Raw genomic sequence first — 15,479 nt, 5'->3', positions numbered from 1 at the left:
CATGTGTTGTGTCACCAGTGAAAAACAGAGTAGGTGGTGTTACAGTATGGGGGTGTTCTTTGTGGTTAGTATGTGCTCCCCTTATTGTGCTTCGAAAAACATGAAATGTGGGATAATATGTACACATTTTACATCATTGTGTACTGCATAAGTAGAACAGTTCAGAGATGATTGTCTTGAATGAAATGCACCCTGTCATAAAGCAGCATTTGTGATTTATGTATTTCATGTACTATAGCTCCACATACCAAGTAAATTGCAAGGATATGGAATGTCTCAAACTGCACATATTTCAGATACAACTTACATAAATACTATAAAAGATACAATGTAAATAAGTTGTCAAATAAATAACACATATCCAGTTAACAGAATATTGTGGTACACTGAGGCAGGATCAGATATGGGCTAATTTACAGAAATACAATAAAGATGCAATGTAGATAAGATACCAGCTAAAGAACATACAGTGAAACACCACTTATACACTTTCCAAGGATTTTTTTTTTTAAGGGGGGGGGGGGGGGGAATATATAATGTGGGAAATAATGTTTCAAGCTGTGAAAGTTGCATATAGGATACCCTCTTTCATTTCTGCACTTTGTGTGTGCACGTAATAGGCATCAAAATACACTTGTCAGAGACTTGTTTATTATCTAATAAAGGTTTATTATCTACTGAAAGCTGCTGATATAATGGGAACTGATAACTGTCTTGGAAGTAGAAACATCTGGCTTAATTTCATGTCATAATCGATGTTTTTGGAAAGCATGCAGCTGTCATTCTTTATTTAAACAATGAAACACCGCACCAGTTATGTACTTTTTCATGCTTAGCACAGTGTGCTCTGAGAATTTTTTCTCATTGTCAAGGGCAAATATTTACATAAGTATTTTGTATCGTGTTTGTATATGTGTTGTTCTGTGTCTCTTGAACTGCAGTCATCTTTTTGAGGTTATCCAGTACTATGCCTCGTCATTTATGTAGAAAACAACACACATGAAAATTATCACTTGCATAATTTTTTGTGTAACATCGCAAAAAAAAATATGAATGTAAAGATTGCATTTAACAATGCGAATAAATTCTTGGAACATGTTTTGCTCAGCATGGCAGTATATATATTTTACATTGTGTTTAAACCAAAAACATTTGAGAAATGCAAATTGAATGGAGGTATCAACTGGTGCTATAAGTGGCCAAAAGACTAAACATTCTAAATACAGTTTGACAGAGGTGTGACTACAATCACAACAATCACAAAACTGCACATGTGCTGTAGAGACAGTTTGGAAATGTTTGTGATTGGTCACGATATCTTTATTCCAATGGACCTAGTTACTCCCATCAGCCAGAGTAGAATTTAGCAGTGGCAGGAGATATGGCATGAATTGTTCCAACTTTTACACATTTACTGGTTTAAATCCACTGATTAGAGTTCCATGGTCTCAAGAAACTTAATCACGTAATGCTTGTAAACGCTACTTGATGGCCAACATCATGTCAGCATCAATTTCTGTCAGTTTTTTCACCATGAACATTTTCTTATAAAGCATAAATCACGGAAAAGTTATTAATATGTTGACACAAAATCAGGTGTGAGTTAACATAGCGGACGTAGAAAATTTGATGTGAGCCATAACAAATGACATAAACGGTGGGAAAATGTTAATACCAGGAATGTTAAAAGCAGGGTAATATAATAGAATATTGAGTTACACTTATGAAGGAACTGTAATATACAGAGGAAGCAAAAGTAAGTTAACTAATACAACAAATGTATAAATGAATACAGAAAACCAAATTATTATATATCTCTGCTAGTGAGATTAAAAGTATTTGTAAAACAATTGAAAATTTAGTGGTGGTATTAATTTTCTCTCATAAATTCATTGCCCGTACAAGATGATTTCTTTATCAGGTATGCTTTCAGGATTTGTTTGAATTTTGGTTATTGTTTATGCAGGCATTTGATATGTGGCAGGAGTGCATTAAACAGCTTAATGCTGAAATAATAAGCTCCTTTTTGTACCAGATTTAAACTTCTCCATTCAATCTGTAGACTATATTCAGTTCTTTTGTTGCACTTCTGATATCTGCTGTCGCCTTTGTACAGAAAGAAGTTATTACAGACAAAGGTCAACTAGGAAAAAATATACTGTGAGGAGGTGGTAAGGATCTTCATCTTGCGAAATAAGTACCTGCAGGAGGGTCTAGAGAGACACCACCCACTATCCTGATGGCTCTTTTAGCAGTGATTTCATTTTCCTATGGAATGATAGCATGCAAAATAAGAAGCTTTAATGAAATCTACTAAGAAAAAATTCGTAGTGCATATCTTGCTGAGCTAAGTCTTTTATAGATATGAAGGATGTGGGTATACCAATTATATTTGCTGTCTATATATGCACACATGAATTGTGTATCCTCAACTTTTTGTATTGCTTGATCTCTACATTTTATGTTAATTTCTTCAAGATTTATTTGTGGCATGTGGAACATCATATAATGGGTTGTAATTGCATGGAGTGAGAGACCATTTACAGAAAACCAATTTAAAACTTCAGAGAAAACTTTGTCTGTAGTTTGTTCACCATTTTGTCAGACAATTCATCAATGAGAATTTATGTATCATCTGAAAAAAGAGTAAAATTACCCTTTGTATTGGGACAAAGAGGGAGGTCATTAATGCAAGTAGGAAACAGCAGTGGACGATAGTTTGTAGACAACAACATTCCTGAAATGGACGGGCTCACTCACAGCCCTGACCTCAACCCAAAGGAACAACTTCAGGATCAGTTAGGACCTCAACTTCACTCCGGATCCCAATGTCCAATATCGTTACCTGCTATGGTTTCAGGTCTTGAGGAAGAATGGGCTGCCATTCCTCCATAGACAGTCTGAAACTCCCCAGAAGAGTTCAAGCTGTGGTAAAGGTGGATGTTCCCTAATAGGTGTCCAGATATTTTTGGCCATATACTATAGTAATACAATCAGAGAAACCACAAAAATAGTACTCACTTCTCATTAGAGACAAACCTGTAATATTTGTAAGGCCACGACTCTGCAACACTTTCTCCTCTCCAACGAACTAACTTTTGTACATGATACATAACACTTCTGTCCACCAGAGACTTCTTTTCACGGATACCTTCACAGTAGTCTGACTCTGATTCACTCTCCTCTTCAGATGTAGTGGAAACACTTAGAGAATAGAAAGTTTAAACAACTGATTCAGTGTTTTCATTTTCAGTCAATTTTTTTAGCCAATTAGTTGTGTAAGAACAAACATACTTACCCATTTTCTGCAATAAATTGGTTGTCTGTGTCAGCCTTGTACTTTTTATATCTGCTACAGCCAAACTGTGAACAGGATACATCTCTGTCAAGCTCAGAGTGTGGACCCTGTATAAGTAACATGCATCAGCATTATGAGTGACAGACACACAAAGCTCTACCTACAAAAGTAACACAATACACACTGACTGACAATTGCTAAGGATCTTAGACACTGTTGGACAGGAATAATGGCAGGCAATGATGGAAGACATAAGACCAGTACATACATAACAGAGGTGGACTGGTATATTTACAATGAAAAATGGTAGAGATTTCATCACATTCGAAAGCAGGATAACAGACATATCTAATGTTCCATGTTTGACACAGGTAAGACTCCCAGTATAAAGGTCAATATCAGACTCTCACAGGGAAAACTCCCGATTGCATCCCCCTGCACAGCCCACTGGGTAGCCGGTCAAAAACTGAAGACAAATCAAGCATGAAAACAGGAAGAATGTGTACTGAACTGCAAAAAAAGAAGCACATTAGAATCAGTGAACAGTCCAAGCTCAAGACGTGCAACATCAAGTGATTACCAATAGTTGCATTGTCTGTATGTATGGTCACAGTGTTGGATTGCAAAGGGAAAGATCTGTGTTCAAATCTCTCTCATGCCCCATATCTTTTTTTTATTTCCCCCACAAAATTATGAATTGTCCTTCTGGTAATTGATGTGTCTGTTTGGTGTATTTAAATTTGTGTCTGCCTCACGGTGTAGTGTCCATTTACAACGGTGATGTGTAAGGTAGGGATCTCCAGACTATCTACCTCTACATCTACATCTACATCTACATAGATACTCCACAAGCCACTGTAGTGCGCATGGCAGAGGGTACCCTGTATCGCTACTTGTCATTTTCCCTCATGCTCCACTCACAAATAGAGTGAGGGGAAAAACAACTATCTGTATGCCTCTGTGTGAGCAGTAATTTATTTTGTCTTATCTTCGTGGTCCTCACCCGTGATGTATGTTGGTGGGAGCAGAATTGTTCAGCAGTCAGCTTCAAATGGTAGTTCTGTTCATTTTCTCAATAGTGTTTCCTGAAAAGAATACAGCCTTCCCTCCAGGGATTGCCATTTAATTCCCAAAGCATCTCTGTAACATGTACGTTTTGTTCAAACCTACCGCTAACAAGTCTAGCAACCTTCCTCTGAATAGCTCTGATGTCTTCCTTCAGTCCAACCAGGTATGGATCCCAAACACTTGAGCAGTACTCAAGAATAGTTTGCACCAACGTTCTATATGCAGTCTCCTTTACAGGTGAACCACTCTTTCCTAAAATTCTCCCAATAAACTGAAGTCAACCATTTACTGTCCCTGCCACAGTTTACACATTGTCATTCCACCTCATATCACCTTGCATGTTACGCCCAGATATTTAAACCTTCTGTTCATTCTACACAAGTATCACATGTTATGAGTCTTGTATTCCATTTTGAAAGTTTTGCCTCTCGAATTCCTTTGTTGTAATGTAGTTCACACCTGCTTATTTGTTGTCTTTCATTTCTGTGAAAGATCTATGCAGCACCTTGCCTGCTCTCACTAATCATCAAATTTACTTGCAATGGTAATATGTTCTTACCATATTATTTGCATTTTATAACCAATATATAGTATCACAGTTGTCAAGACTGCACAAGGAGACCAGACATGTCAATGACTGGATGGAAACTTAATATCTTTGAGGGAGGAGGGGGGGGGGGGAACTGTGTGGGGGGGGGGGGGGGTAAGAGGGAGGGAGGTTTGAACACAGTTCTCTCACTTTGCAGCCCAACACCATGACCAAATAACCACAATCCCATGATTCTTGCAATTTGCTCAATGTTGCACATCTTGAGCTTGGACCATTCACTATTTATATTTTGCTTCTTTTTTCACAGTTCGGTGCACACCTTCATCCTGTTTTCATGCCTGATCTGTGTTTAGTTTTTGCTGATCTATCCACTGGGCCATTTTACTAAGAAATCTGAGGGGTGTGTAATGGGGAGTTTCCCTTATCAGTAAGGGATATGCCCTCCTCGGGAACTAATGCATATTTTGCCCTTTCCAGTGTGTCTGACAACTCAGCAATCCTGTGTGAGTGGGCACAGCCATCAACAAATGGAAAGCTGGGACTACTTCACCCCTAAGCAGATGGCCATGACCCAGGATAATCTCCCTGCAATACCACTGTGCTGTAACGATACCTCACGCAAAGGTATGCAACGAACTTTGACCATTGTGCCAACACCTCTGCCATACCGATGATGCTCATGAACATTCCATGGGGTGTAACATGCCCTCTCTCCCTCCATGATAACTTGTGGACAGAATCACTTGCCACAGGGAAGCGGGATTTGTCAGACAGCACCACTCTGCACCATTGTTGCTGGCCCCACCCAACGTGCTCCCCGTACTGGTGAAATTTTTCTCAATGATGCAGAAGCTTCCTAGCATACAAACCAGCCTGATTTATTCACCGTGAAGTGGTTTTGGCAGTGATATCTGTACTGCAGTGGCTGTGAGGTCTGTGCTGCTCTGCCTAGGAGTGAGATGTCTGTTCCGTTTTGCCGCTAGGGCTATGTCTCAACCTGTTACCGTATCGCATAAGAGTGTCACACTGCTCTATTTCACAACAGCATTCATGAAATGCTATACTGCATGAACTGTCAAACACATACAGAGTGTTCACACACACACTTCGCTGCAGTTAACACATCTCATCCTCTACATTTCCTTTTACTATCATTGATCGGATGTTCAGCAGCAACTGGAAGTTGTTCCTAAGCAACTGTCATGCAGTGCAGGAACTCGGGCAGTCCCAGAAGAATTTAATGAATTTTAAACAATCTCAAACAAAAGTTCCTTTTTATGGTGAAATGGAGAAAAACAGAAGGAAAAACATATGCAAAAGGAGGTGAAACAACTAAAGGTGGGGACACTACGAAAAGTGGGAAAAGATCCAATCAGGATAAGTTATCAAGCAGTTGATACACATTCTATGTACACACAGATTTTGTGAACCAACCTCCATTACTTTGTTTTCTCCCATAGCTTGAATAAACATATTTGAGAGTGGCAGGGGGATTTATTCATAATGTGCAGCTATCTACATTTGATGGAGCTCTTCATAGATCTACAAAATATTCAACACAACTCTTCTCCTCAAGTTGTCATTTTTTCTTTTATTGTTTAGTTAAAGCTCAATTCCTTGCTCTTTTTCACACATACAGAATGGGTTATAAACATGCATATGAAAATGTACGATCTACTTTTGGCATAATTAGTGACTATTTTGGGCAAAATTTGCATCAACTTTGGAGAAATTCACATCTATTTTTTTTTGGGGGGGGGGGGGTATTAATAAACTGCTTCAGCTGTATTTAGTCCTTTATTTTTAAATCACTACATGTTTCATGGCACTAAAAGCCGTGAACATCTCTATAACAATAAAACCAGAAGGAATAACAACCCTGAGACATCCATTGTTATGATAACTTTCTAAAATTATTTTAAGATTTTTAATTTAAAAAAGGCTATTAAAAACCTTTTATATAAGAAAATTAAAATAGTTATACTCACATAACTAAAACATTAGAGCTAAAAGCTCAGAACTTCATACCCAACATTCATTGTCCATCAGAACAAAACACCACTAAAAGGTGGTATGTCGCTAAATGAAACTAGCCAGATTTAAAAACAGTATGATAGATAAGTCCTAAATAAATTATACCATTGGTAAGGTGAAAATAAATGAAACATTATTAAGACTTAATTTGTGGCTAGTGTGAAAAATCAAGAAGTGGTTACAACAACATGGAGGGATGTTCTACCTCAGCAACACCCATCCAGTAAATAGCTTTTGACGGAAAGTTAGCACCTGAAAACTGCACTTACCACTTCTCCAGTCTATAAACAATCACAAATAGGAGACATAGCTATGTGCTGTCTTAGTGATGGCAAGAAAGTAAATAGCTTGCCTATAGACAGCACACACATGTGCTGATGATGTGCAGGCCCAACAGAATGATCAGTGGTCTTCTTGAGGGGCACACAAATGGTGAATGATAACAAGGAATACTGGGATAAAAAGTACAAAAAATCTTTTGAAAAACAATCCATAGAAAATAGTAGTGGCAGTTGACATATATTTTCATCAGTAATGCCTGTAAGTTATGCTAACCTAAATGAACTCTTGAACATTTAATGACCTGAAAGAGGAACATTAGATTCGTGTATTATGGCAATAAAACAGATCTTCCACCAGTGTCCACTGAATACACCTTAAAACTTAAAAAAACTTTAAGGACTTTAAAATACTGAAATTATTATTTTGTAAAAGTTATTCAAAAATTCTTGACCCTGTTTACAGTTAAATAATCCAAGACTGCAGTGAATTTTGATAATTTTTAAGTGTAGATAAAAACTGAGAAAGTTTTTAAAAACATACTTGAAAGGAAGAAGGGCAATACCTAAGATAATAAGGGGGTATGTAGGAGGTGGGTTGATGAGGTAGGAAAGGGGGCAAAGGAGGCAGGGAAGGGAGGAAAGTGGAAAGGCCCAAGAGGAACAAAATGGGACCAGGTAAAGGAGGTATAGAGTATTACATCAGTTAACTAAAGCAGTCACAATTTGCCAAAATACTATGATGCCTCACCTCTGTTTGTCCATTCAAGGTTTGCTGTGGAAAATGACTAGCGGATGCTACAACTTCAATCTCATCCAAGATGCTTAAGGTGTGGCCCTTGTTATCTTGATGTAAAACTCTTTAAGTTACTAGGGAGATCAATGATGGAATGCCTCTGCTCACAAATGTGGGTACTCAATGCAGATGATCTACAAACCCCAAGATGTTCTTTAAACTGGGTACTAAAGCTTCTGCCACTTTGCCCAATGCACCACATGGGACAATCATTGTACGTGATGCAATACAACCTGGTTGCATTAGATTTGGAACAAATATCACATTGTTTTTTTCCATTTGTAAGTGATTTGATGCACAAATTTAAAATGTTGTCATGGTACATGCCTGAAGAAAAAGCCTTAGTTCTCTTAAAATGACTATAAAAAAAAGTTGATGACTGGGGAGATTTCTGACATCAATGTTTGCTTTTGCAGAAAATACAACAGATAGGTCTTTATACACACACACACACACACACACACACACACACACACACACACATGCACTGCCAGTGACCAGAGTGCTTCTCTGACATAAGGTGTTTCACAACATTACTTTTCTTTTTCTACTGAATTCAATAAGCACAAAACCAGGAGAATATTGATTTTGACCATTCATGGAAATTCATAGCCATCCAGTCCATGCTTGACAATGCTACACGGTATTTATTGTAGAAGCAGAACTGAAAATAGCTCTATTTGTATGTTAGTGGAAGACTTTCAGCCTGGTTGATATACTTTGACAGATTTTGGTTTTTGGTCATTACACTTCAGAGTGTGGACATTAAAGACTGGCAGTCACACACAAATGTAAATAAGCTATAATTAAGACTCAGTGGCATGTCGTGATCAAGTCTGGTGGCTGTGCTGTTCTCCTGATCACCAAAGGTAATAATGGGTTGGGCAGGGGGAAGGGAGGCAGGAGGGTGGGGATGGTGACCTGTGAACATTATACTGAGCTCTGCTTTTGTGAACACATGAACATAATGCAGAAATGTTGACGATTGCATTTAACACACAGTCAGATGTTTTGCCCAGCACAATGGTTACAAAGTCTGCGTTTTATTTGCTATTTTAGTGATTCCCTGACTGTCTCAGAAATGGCTTTAATAACGTCATTTTGTATATTTGTAGAAGTTTCTCAAAATACTGCAAATGTAGTCCAATATACCTCTAACAAGAATCAAAGCTTTTGAAAACATTTAGTAATTCCACTGTTATCAGAAGCATCTGATTCATTAGCCTATGTCCTCAGAATGCGAGCACTCATTTAGCTAAATAACACACTATATCAATGGCTCTTTTCAAAATGTCCCTGTTCCTTTTAACTTGTTTGTTGTTCTGGCTAATATTACTTCAGCATAAATCATTTTTTAAGAATCAAATCTTTGTCCTATGCAAACATTTTCAACAGCAGAAATGAATGAACATAATACTGCAATTTAGAATGTCTTTGTTGATTGACCGACATATGATTTATACCCAAGAAATTGTGTTTATTCCATGCCAATTTTTCTTTCGAAAATAGCAGACATGGCAAACAGAAAAAATTATTTGAGATGGGACACCTGTCAAACAGTCATTCATAGGGTGAAACAGAAAAACGCCTAATGTAGTTTCTTTTTGCCCTTATGCCCTCAAACTAGCTTTGGCCTACTTCCATTGTCAATTTGAACTGAAAAAAGCTACAAACTATTGCAGTTTTTAAATTAAAACACTACACTGTATTTTATATGACTACAAACCTTAATAACCAAAAGCATATCAATGAACATGTCTAGAACATGCAACACCCACGCACGAAAGTGAGCGTGCGTGGCTTTCACCGCACATCGTCAGTGATGTCAAGTCACAGCTACCTCCCCTTCTATCCTCATTTTCTCGACAGATGTGTGCGGCCTGGCCACTGTACGCTTCCCCCTCCACAAAGCTGAGCTTACCTGCTGGCAGGTGACATTCCCTCTATTCCCCTCTGACCACAGTCTGCCACCCGTAACACATGAGGTGTGTGTCTGAATTCATTTTCTGCCAGTGCCCACTAAAAAAGTAGAATGCAACATCATTCCCTGCCCCTCCACTACTTTCCAGTAATTTCAAAACTAGAAGTATTTCTAAAATGGATAAATTTTGACAGGTCATGCTCTGCATGCCTGGCAGACATCAAATACACTCCTGGAAACTGAAATAAGAACACCGTGAATTCATTGTCCCAGGAAGGGGAAACTTTATTGACACATTCCTGGGGTCAGATACATCACATGATCACACTGACAGAACCACAGGCACATAGGCACAGGCAACAGAGCATGCACAATGTCGGCACTAGTACAGTGTATATCCACCTTTCGCAGCAATGCAGGCTGCTATTCTCCCATGGAGACGATTGTAGAGATGCTGGATGTAGTCCTGTGGAACGGCTTGCCATGCCATTTCCACCTGGCGCCTCAGTTGGACCAGCATTCGTGCTGGACGTGCAGACCGCGTGAGACGACGCTTCATCCAGTCCCAAACATGCTCAATGGGGGACAGATCCGGAGATCTTGCTGGCCAGGGTAGTTGACTTACACCTTCTAGAGCACGTTGGGTGGCACGGGATACATCCGGACGTGCATTGTCCTGTTGGAACAGCAAGTTCCCTTGCCGGTCTAGGAATGGTAGAACGATGGGTTCGATGACGGTTTGGATGTACCGTGCACTATTCAGTGTCCCCTCGACGATCACCAGTGGTGTACGGCCAGTGTAGGAGATCGCTCCCCACACCATGATGCCGGGTGTTGGCCCTGTGTGCCTCGGTCGTATGCAGTCCTGATTGTGGCGCTCACCTGCACGGCGCCAAACACGCATACGACCATCATTGGCACCAAGGCAGAAGCGACTCTCATCGCTGAAGACGACACGTCTCCATTCGTCCATCCATTCACACCTGTCGCGACACCACTGGAGGCGGGCTGCATGATGTTGGGGCGTGAGCGGAAGACGGCCTAACGGTGTGTGGGACCGTAGCCCAGCTTCATGGAGACGGTTGCGAATGGTCCTCGCCGATACCCCAGGAGCAACAGTGTCCCTAATTTGCTGGGAAGTGGCGGTGCGGTCCCCTACGGCACTGCGTAGGATCCTACGGTCTTGGCGTGCATCCGTGCGTCGCTGCGGTCCGGTCCCAGGTCAACAGGCACGTGCACCTTCCACCGACCACTGGCGACAACATCAATGTACTGTGGAGACCTCACGCCCCACGTGTTGAGCAATTCGGCGGTACGTCCACCCGGCCTCCCGCATGCCCACTATACGCCCTCGCTCAAAGTCCGTCAACTGCACATACGGTTCACGTCCACGCTGTCGCGGCATGCTACCAGTGTTAAAGACTGTGATGGAGCTCCGTATGCCATGGCAAACTGGCTGACACTGATGGCGGCGATGCACAAATGCTGCGCAGCTAGCGCCATTCGACGGCCAACACCGCGGTTCCTGGTGTGTCCGCTGTGCCGTGCGTGTGATCATTGCTTGTACAGCCCTCTCGCAGTGTCCGGAGCAAGTATGGTGGGTCTGACACACCGGTGTCAATGTGTTCTTTTTTCCATTTCCAGGAGTGTATACGCTTCCGTTATGACTGCCACTGGGGAGAGGACCAGTGTAAAGGAACAAACCCTGCCTTCCTCTCATAAGGTGGCAGCCCACCCCTGTGTACTGTCTCTGTGAAAACAGAACTGGCACACGGTCATAAGGATCACCAATCCAGTCTGTTGCTGTGACGATCATAATCAACCTCTGTGGTGGAGAAAGATTAATCTCTTCAATAATTTCAAAATAAGAAAAGAAAACAATGAACCATGTGCAACACAAAGCATTCGGTAATGGCTACAGCTCAACTGCTAGCTGAGAAGGGCTGTGTCATAAGTGAGGTAATTAGGTCCGACCTCTACCAGTATCTGATGGAACCACAGTTTGAAACACCCGCCACCTAAAAATGCCACGTTAAAGGGCCCACTTTATACAAACTTTTGCATTTTAGCATACTCATTCTTTGTCCTAAGATAATATGACCCATAATCTTACGTTGCATTACGTGCCGTGTATCTTACAGAGCACTGTTCTACCACCCACAGTTTAAGTGGCACCAGCATACTGAGTGCACCGATACATGACTGCATCTGTGCACTTTTTATTTTGTGAACATCGTTATGTACACTATATTTTCAAATTTTAATCCACCAGATGATGTGCAATACTTGTAATCAAAAACAGGTTAAATTTGCAGAAAATAAAGTTTATTTCAAACTATCTCTGATAAAATAGTTCATCTAGATACACTTCACTATGAAATAGTATTTGTCAAGTAACTTCACTTTTTTGCATTTTGAGACAGAATTCACATCTACACTCCTGGAAATGGAAAAAAGAACACATTGACACCGGTGTGTCAGACCCACCATACTTGTTCTGGACACTGCGAGAGGGCTGTACAAGCAATGATCACACGCACGGCACAGCGGACACACCAGGAACCGCGGTGTTGGCCGTCGAATGGCGCTAGCTGCGCAGCATTTGTGCACCGCCGCCGTCAGTGTCAGCCAGTTTGCCGTGGCATACGGAGCTCCATCGCAGTCTTTAACACTGGTAGCATGCCGCGACAGCGTGGACGTGAACCGTATGTGCAGTTGACGGACTTTGAGCGAGGGCGTATAGTGGGCATGCGGGAGGCCGGGTGGACGTACCGCCGAATTGCTCAACACGTGGGGCGTGAGGTATCCACAGTACATCGATGTTGTCGCCAGTGGTCGGCGGAAGGTGCACGTGCCCGTCGACCTGGGACCGGACCGCAGCGACGCACGGATGCACGCCAAGACCGTAGGATCCTACACAGTGCCGTAGGGGACCGCACCGCCACTTCCCAGCAAATTAGGGACACTGTTGCTCCTGGGGTATCGGCGAGGACCATTTGCAACCGTCTCCATGAAGCTGGGCTACGGTCCCGCACACCGTTAGGCCATCTTCCGCTCACGCCCCAACATCGTGCAGCCCGCCTCCAGTGGTGTCGCGACCGGCGTGCCTTGGTGCCAATGATGGTCGTATGCGTGTTTGGCGCCATGCAGGTGAGCGCCACAATCAGGACTGCATATGACCAAGGCACACAGGGCCAACACCCGGCATCATGGTGTGGGGAGCGATCTCCTACACTGGCCGTACACCACTGGTGATCGTCGAGGGGACACTGACTAGTGCACGGTACATCCAAACCGTCATCGAACCCATCGTTCTACCATTCCTAGACCGGCAAGGGAACTTGCTGTTCCAACAGGACAATGCACGTCCGTATGTATCCCGTGCCACCCAACGTGCTCTAGAAGGTGTAAGTCAACTACCCTGGCCAGCAAGATCTCCGGATCGGTCCCCCATTGAGCATGTTTGGGACTGGATGAAGCGTCGTCTCACGCGGTCTGTACGTCCAGCACGAACGCTGGTCCAACTGAGGTGCCAGGTGGAAATGGCATGGCAAGCCGTTCCACAGGACTACATCCAGCATCTCTACGATCGTCTCCATGGGAGAATAGCAGCCTGCATTGCTGCGAAAGGTGGATATACACTGTACTAGTGCCGACATTGTGCATGCTCTGTTGCCTGTGTCTATGTGCCTGTGGTTCTGTCAGTGTGATCATGTGATGTATCTGACCCCAGGAATGTGTCAATAAAGTTTCCTCTTCCTGGGACAATGAATTCACGGTGTTCTTATTTCAATTTCCAGGAGTGTATTTATGTATTTATCACAAAATCAGTTCTTCAGTTCCCTACTTATAAAGCAACTCCAACAAATTCTATGGTCCCATTTTTTTTCTCCCACCTCTGTGTTCCATCTCCTCTGCCTGTGTTGTCATTCCTTTAAGTACACACCTCATTCCTGTTGCTTTCAGGCTTTCGTAACTATTCCCCTGTAATTTGACCGTTACTGACTGCTACTGGTCAAATTATCTCCAGTAAGCCATCTAAATGTATACTATGCAAACCGCCGTGAGGCACATGGCAGAGGGAAAAATCCCCTGGTACCAGTTGTAAGTGTTTCTTCCTGTTTCATTCGCATATGGAGTGGGGGAAGAATGATCCATTCATATGGCTCTGTGTGTGCAGTAATTATTCTCATCTTATTCTCACAATCCCTATGTGACTGATACATAGGGGGTTGTAGTATATGCCCAGATTCATCATTTAAAGCTGGTTATTGAAACTTTATTAACAGATTTTCTCTGGATAGCTTACTTTTACCTTCAAGAGTCTGCCATTTGAATTCCTTTAGTATCTCTGTGACACTCTCCCACAGATCGAACAAACCTGTGACCATTTGTGCTGCCCTTCTTTGTATAAGTTCAATAACCTCTGTTAGTCCTATTTGGTATGGGTCCCACACACTTGAGCAATAGTCTAGAACTGGTCATATGAGTGATTTGTAAGAAATCTCCTATGTATACTGATTGCACTGCCCCACTACTCTACCAATAAACCAGTCTACCACCTGCTCTACCCACAACTGAGCCTATGTGATCATTCCATTTCATATCCTTAAAATGTTCTGCACCCATTTATTTGTATGAGCTGGCCAATTCCAACAGTGACTCATTGATATTATAGTCATAGGATGCTACATTTTTTTCCATTTTATGAGGTGCACAATTCTACATTTCTGAACATTGAAAGCAAGTTGCCAATCTTGGCACCACACTGAATTATTATCCAGCTCTAACTGAATATCAATGCAGTTTTGTTCAGATAATAGTCCAGTACAGATAACTGCATTATTTGCAAAAGTCTGAGGTTACTATTAACATTGTCTGCATGGTCATTGATATACAACATGAACAGCAATGGCACCAACACACTTCTCTGGGCACACCTCATGTTAGTTCTACACTTGACGATGAATTTCCATTTAAGATAACATGCTATATCCTCCCTACCAAAAAGTCCTCAATTAAGTCACAAATTTCACTTGCTACCCCATATGACCACACTTTTGACAATAAGTATAGGTACACCATTGAGTAAAATGCTTTTCAGAAATCAAGAAGCACTGCATCTACCTGACTGCCCTGATCCAAAGCTTCCAGTATGGTTGGCATTGAGGAGGTCATTCTGTTCAAGATATTCATTCTATTTGAGCTCAGAATATGTTGTAAGATTCTAAATCAAATCTGTTACATATTTGTCCAGTGTTTTATTGAGTTTCTTTTTATTGTCAATCTGGCCAGCTTGAGAAGCTATCCCTACACCCCTATACTTATTACTGAGCCACTCTGTGCCTCCTACTCCCATTCTACACTATCTATTTGCCTCTTCCCTTCCCCATACTCATGTAGGATGTTTCTTACAGCTGCATTAATTATATACTTTTATCAAACTTATTTCTTTTTATTTTCAAATATGGTCAATGTAAGAGTGTCAGACACTGACACATTGCAACAGAAACCTCAGTAATATAAGGCATGGA

Source organism: Schistocerca cancellata, chromosome 12 (genome assembly GCF_023864275.1).
Source record: "Schistocerca cancellata isolate TAMUIC-IGC-003103 chromosome 12, iqSchCanc2.1, whole genome shotgun sequence".
NCBI lineage: Eukaryota > Metazoa > Arthropoda > Insecta > Orthoptera > Acrididae > Schistocerca > Schistocerca cancellata.
Note: the sequence above shows the minus strand (reverse complement) of the source record.